We start from the raw sequence: 6,490 nt of genomic DNA, 5'->3' as shown, positions 1-6,490 counted from the left end.
TGAGGATGGCTATGAATTCAGCTGAGCACAAAATCATAAACTGACTTATCATTTCATGAGGTTCCCCTTTGCAAGCGTTGTGTAAGGTGCTGTGTGCTTCTCAAGTATGAACATAAATGTCAAACATTAGACACCTCTATGGGGAAGGAACCGGAATTTATTTAGTGTGTGTATGTTGTGGGGTATATGTACACTGCATGCACACACATGGGTGTGGGCATACATGTCTATGCATATTCAGATGCCAAAGGAGGATCCTGGGTGTCTGCTTATCCTGATATTCACCCTGATTCCTCCCAAGACAGGGTCACTGGATCTGAAGCACAGCTGGTGAGCAGCAATGCTCCAGTCTCCTTTCCTCACAGCACTGGGTTTATAAGTGTGTGTGTGTGTGTGTGTGTGTGTGTGTGTGTGTGTGTGTGTGAGGTCACACCTACTTTCATTTCTTGGCTCTGAGACCCATGTTCTCACGCCTGCACAGGCAGTCCTCTTTCCTGCTGAGCCATCACTTTAGCCCCAGGAATAAGCAATTTAAAACTGAGCAACCCTGACTTTTAGTAGGGATCTTATCTTTGCCTCTTGCCTGCTAGCTAAGGAGCTGAGTGCTGGAATCTCTGCCTTTGTTTCCCTGTATGCAATGTGGGGATAAAGATGTCTATAGAGCCCCTGCGAGGGTCAGATGGAGACAGGGCAGATGGTAGATGGAAAGTACCCAACAGTACACACTGGTTTTTCTTTTCTTGTTAGTCCCTAGAAAGTCCCCAACCTACTGCAGGCAGCCTCTTTCCCCTCTGTTTTACGCACACACTGGTCTACTCTAGAGGACCAGAATCCCTGAACTTGCTGGCGTCCATCCTTGGTATCTTCAGCCATCCATGGCCCACACTCATGTGTGCCTTCAAGGAGCCTCTCCTGGAAGAAAGATACCCACTTGGCATAACCCTGACACCTGGCAGCTAGGTAGGGCTGGGTAGGCATGTGGGGGAGGGGCCCAAGGGGCTACCTCGAGGGGTCACTGCCACTCTGGGCACTTGCTCCTCAGTCTCTGAAGGTTGGAAGACCTGGGGTTAGGGGCCACACCATTATAATGGCTCCCTTATATCTCCTCCCCTCTTCCCTTCACCCTCTTACTCCAGTTACTCTGGCTATGCCTCTTTAAGAACTCCACAGCCTCTGTTCTAGCCTGGTCTCCCTGGTCCTTTATGGGCTTCGCCTGATGCTACGCTCCCATCTCTTCCAGATCCTCTCTGCCTCCTCCACCCAGGGTGCCCAATGCTCAAATTCTTGAATACCATCATTAGCTTGTTTGTCTCTGGCAGCAGCCTCATCCTTACCATCCCCCCCAACTCTGGCCATTTTCGGAACCCCAGGAAAGGTCATGTCCCTATTCAGAGGCCCTGCTGACCCTGGGAGAAAGCCCACAGGTGTCCTGACTATGCAGGACTAGAACACGGAATTCATCCTGCAGACGGATCTTCTGTGAAGTTTGCAAAAATGTAGACTCCTGGTTTCCCTGCTCAGAATGTAAAGTATTTGTATCTTCAAACATGAATCCTGCAAGGTTCTGGCACAGGGAATGTTTAAGGGCCACGAGGAAGCACCCCATTGCGGGTCCAATACACACTTGGCTGTCCTAGCCTATGACCTGGTTAGTATGAATCCCTTCGCTCTTGTCCACAGCTCTTTCTAAGGCCTGGTTCCCAGGACAGAGACTGGAGAAAGGAGATTGGGGGGGGGGGACTAGAGGGGGGCTGGACTCAGGCCAAGGGCAGTTGTAATATAGCAAGTGAAACTTCCTACTTGGGATCCTCAACCCATCATAGAGTCCAGGCTCTGCTATTCCTGTCACCTGGGTGACCTTGACCTGTCCCCCCTGACCTCTTGGTCTGCCCCTTTCTCTGCAAATTCACTGAGGGGACAATCTGTCTGCACAGCACAGTGGGCAGGATTGATGGCATCATGCATGATGAAGAGTTCATGTCTTTAAACTAACATTGATGACAGATTAAACAAACTGCTGGAGGGATGGAGGTTCCCATTTGCCACCAGCCACTCCTCAGATGAGCCCTGCTCTTCTGGGGGGGGGGGCATAGGCTTCCCCTCGCTGGCATTTCCCTGGAAAAGCCTTTCTCCTTCCCACCCAACTTCTGCTGCTGTCATCCAATATCAGACTCCTCTGCCCTGGCTGCTGGACCACCCCACGCCCAGGCTGTGTGGTGCTTCCCCATCAGGACCCCTGTGGTGGTTTGAATGGGAATGGTCCCATAGACTCCTGTATTTGAATGCTTGACCCATAGGGAGTGGCACGATTAGGAGGTATGGCCTTGTTGGAGGAAGTGTGTCACTGTGGAGGTAGGGCTTTGAGGTTTCTTGTGCTCAAGCTACATCCAGTATGGTCCACTTCTGCTAACTGTGGATCAAGATGTAGAACTCTCAGCTCCTTCTTTAGCACTATGTTTGCCTGGGTGCTGCCATGATGATAACAGACTAAACCCCTGAGAACTCTAGCGAGCCCCAATGAAATGTTTTGCCTTTATAAGACTTGCCTTGGTCATGGTCTTCACAACAATAGAACCCTAATTAAAACAGCACCTTTCCCTCCTGTGGTCTCCTGCAGCCTTTAGCACAATGGGTCCTGGAGGGCCAGTGATTCTGGGGGCTCTCTTGTGCCTGGTGACAGGAACATCTGCCTGAAGGGTAGCAGCCTGGAGAATCTGATCTTCTGATAGCTCAGACCCTGCTAGTGCAGCAGCAGAAGTCCTGTAACGACTCGGAGTTAAAGCCCCAGTGGGTGCCTGGCCCCTTACTGTACCTTCTCTGAGATGACCTTAGGTTACAGAACTCTGGGGTCCATGCCTACTGTTTCCACTCTGGATGCCTTCGAGAGCATGGGCCATAGCGTCAGATCAACCTGGGCTAGAATTCCACTAACTCCCTTCCAATCCCTGCGACCGTTCTGTGCCTCCCTCATTTGCAAATGGTGGTTGATCCCTACCTGCTTTGGCGGTTGAGATAACTAAATAAGACGTGGTAGGTGAGTGCTGAGCCTTCTGTATATAGCAAACATTCAGTAAGTCTGAGTGTATTGGTCAGGACATATCAGCCAGCTGCTGAAACAAACAACCTTCATGTCCCCCAGCTTGGTCCGGTATAGGTTTCTTTCTTGCTAATCCAGCAAGTTAGGAGACAGTCCTTCAGAATGAGGTAGATAAGTGGCTCTTTCTACCTTGTCCAATATGGAAGCTATTGTTTATATTTTATATTTAATTTAGTTAAAAGTCACCACAGTTAAACCTTCCGCTGCTCTTGCTGCATGTTAAGTGCTCCACAGGATGGCTGTTGACTGGGACAGGCACGCAGACATGGCATACTTCTGTCAACACAGAAAGCTCTTGGGTAGTATTGACCGGGAGTCCTCTGCCTTGGGCCATTCATACTGGGAGAATAATAGGTTATTTTTCAGGGGTCCTTATGACCCAGGCTTGGGAGGCACGGCTCCTAACACTTCTGTTCCTGTCCGGTTGACCAGGAGGCAGTGGTGTGTGTCCACCTTGATTTCAGGAACTCTGTGGAAGTTCATCGTGGGCCCGAATCTTCTTGCTGGACTGGGCGTGCTCAGTCCCACCCTGCAACTCCCCTCAGCCCACTCTTCTTCCTTCTGTATTCTTCATCCATATCGAACGTGTCAGGGCACCAATCGCTGGATTCCCTCAAATCTCTCAGAAGTCAGGGAGACCTGAAGCTTCCGGCTATCCTCTTCTCATACCTCATTGGTTAGTCCCAAACCAGTCACATGACTGGAAGAGGCCCACAAACCAACTGCGCATGGCACAGCTGCTGCTCAGGTGCAAAGGGTGGGAGGGGTAATAGGTGTAGACCACAGTGCTCACAACACTGCCTTGCCCCACGTGTGGCGTTCTGCTAGGGATGGGATGTGCATGTATGACCTCATACATGTGGGAATTCAGAGGCCTGTTTGCAATCTCACCTGTAAACCAACAAGCTCGAGTACCTGGTTCATCACAGAGGTCTGGATCCTGCTGTCAGGATATGTACGTCACTGACTTGTGCAGGGTCTACAAGACTATCACATGGCCTCACAGCCATTACTGGTTAAAGTCAGGCTGCCACTTGGACTTTTGTGCTTCTCACGTTACTGGATAGTTCGGATTGTCCAAAGGGTCGGGAAGGAGCCTGCCTTACCATCCACAGTTATCTTATCCTTATTCATTCCGAATACCCTGGTCTCCCTGTCTCTGTTCCACCCAGCCTGACAGCACTTGCTTCTGTCTTTCTCCACCTGACCTGAAGCATTCTGGGTATTTTTTTCATACCTTTCCCCCATAACACACGCAGAGCACATTATTTATTTATTTATTTAGTCAGAAGCGCCCAAGCATTTAGCAGTTACCAATGATCAAGAGTACATTTTGCAAACAAGTAATAAATTTTAACAGCAATTTGTCCATGAATTGTGGCCTTTGGATGATATATTTGATTTTCCCCCAGAAGCTGAACTTCTTTGTCATCTAGGTTTGATTCATATTTTAATTTTTTTAAAAGCAAATGGTGTGTATAACACATTGCAACATCGAGCTGATTGCAAATGCTATTTGGGTTGGAGTCAATATTTTTAATTTATGCTGTTCTAGATACACAGGGAGCCCCCGGCCCACTCTGCTAACAGCTGCGAATCCACACATCTCTGCCCTGACATTTTATACTCTCTAGTTTTCTTAATGTTGTATGGATTTTTTTTAAAGAGGAAGAATAATTTATGCCGGTGCCTTTTAATGACGCACCTTTACCCAAAGATAAAACATGTCCCCGCTTCCTGCGCCCCCACCCTTTCCGCCCGGGTTTCGAGGATCACATTTTCTTATGGGGAAAAAAAAGCTGCCGTCTCGTTGCACCCCACAACTGGTGCATTACTTTGTGTTAATTACCTCAGGAAGGGAGAGTGGTTCAGATGCAATCATCTTTGTTTGTTAACACACCCTGGCTGCAGCAACACTCCCCATAAATAAAACATAACCGAGATTACAATGTCATGTTTGCTGTGACTCCAGACCTCAAGAACGGCTCCAGTAGAATTCACAAATCGTCCTCCAGCAGCTGAGCTCCTTAGAGATGCGCTATGGTCAGAGTGGCCTCTCAGTCTCAGCCATCCTTGCCCCCACCAGCCTGGCTTCATCCATAAGGACTTTTCTGAGTACCTTTCTGCTAGGAAGGCCAGTCCAAACTGGGAGATATAGTCAATGAAGAAGAACTCTCACCACTCAACGGTAGAAGACAATATCATAAAGAAGAGGTCACGGGTGTGAAATCTGCTATAGTAAAGACTTTCCATGGATGTGAAATACAGAGATGAAGGATACTCATTACCACGGGGCATTGGCAAAAGGCAAACTGTAAACAGAAGGAGAAACTAGAGCCACATATTGCTGATGTTAAAAGACTGACAATGACGGGTTCTGGGGAGGGCAAGAAGCAACACAAACTCAAGGGTCTCTCCCTACCCCCCAATCCCCGGCATTGCAAAACGGCCCAGAGTTCGAGAAGATGGCTTGGTAGATTCTTAGGAAGCTAACCATACCTTTACCATAGAAGCCAGCCATTGCATTCCTTAGCACTTGCTGAAGAGAAACAAAAGCAAAAACTTTTATTCAAAAATAGTGAACACAGAAAAAAACCTCCCTCCTGAGGAGAGGCCAAATATTCGTTCACGGTTAACTGTGTAAACAGGATGGCATTCTAGTCAGCGATGAAAATCGAGGGATCCTTTATTCTTGCAGGACCACTGGTGACTCTTGAAGGTGACTCTAAACACTCTGTGAAAGATGCTGAGGTGACTGGAGTCATGCAGAATTCTGGGGAAGGTCAAGCCAAGTTACTGGAAAGCAGTCCAGTACAGGGGAGACTGCAACGGGCACCAGGGGCTTCTGGGTGAGACTGACTGCAACAGGCACTGGGGGCTTCTGGGGGTGGCGGGAATGTTTTCTTCCACGACTGTAGCATTGGCTACAGGACTGAATACACTTCACAACATTTTCTAACTTGGTGAAAATTGGTGAATTTCACTGAATATACGTCCCTGAAGGTGGCTGTCCACAAGAGCACCTGAAATGAACTTGGCACCTTTCTGGGAAAGCAGGAGGAGACAAGTCTGGGAGAAGCACCCATCTGCCATCGTCCATGTGACTTTAGCCTCTGTAGAGCTCATGCTACATACGTTCTGACCATGCTGCTGTAAGACCCTGAAGGCCTGAGCAACCCCTGGCATTTCTGTTGTCCCATCCCTCAACAGCACGACCCTCCGTGTTTGCTCACTGATGAGTGCATTCTCCCCCTCCCCAGCTCATTTCCGCAGCCATATGCACTTTGTTGGACAGATAGCATCACCTGTTAAAGCCTGCCATTGGCAAATGCGTAGAGCTCTGACCCTGCTCAGGAGGTCCATTTGTGACCTCTGGCCCCTATGACCTCTGAC

This window comes from Mus caroli, unplaced genomic scaffold (genome assembly GCF_978045245.1).
Source record: "Mus caroli unplaced genomic scaffold, Mus_caroli_1 scaffold_14, whole genome shotgun sequence".
NCBI lineage: Eukaryota > Metazoa > Chordata > Mammalia > Rodentia > Muridae > Mus > Mus caroli.
The sequence above is the reverse complement of the archived record's forward strand: the minus strand, read 5'-3'. Positions refer to the sequence as shown.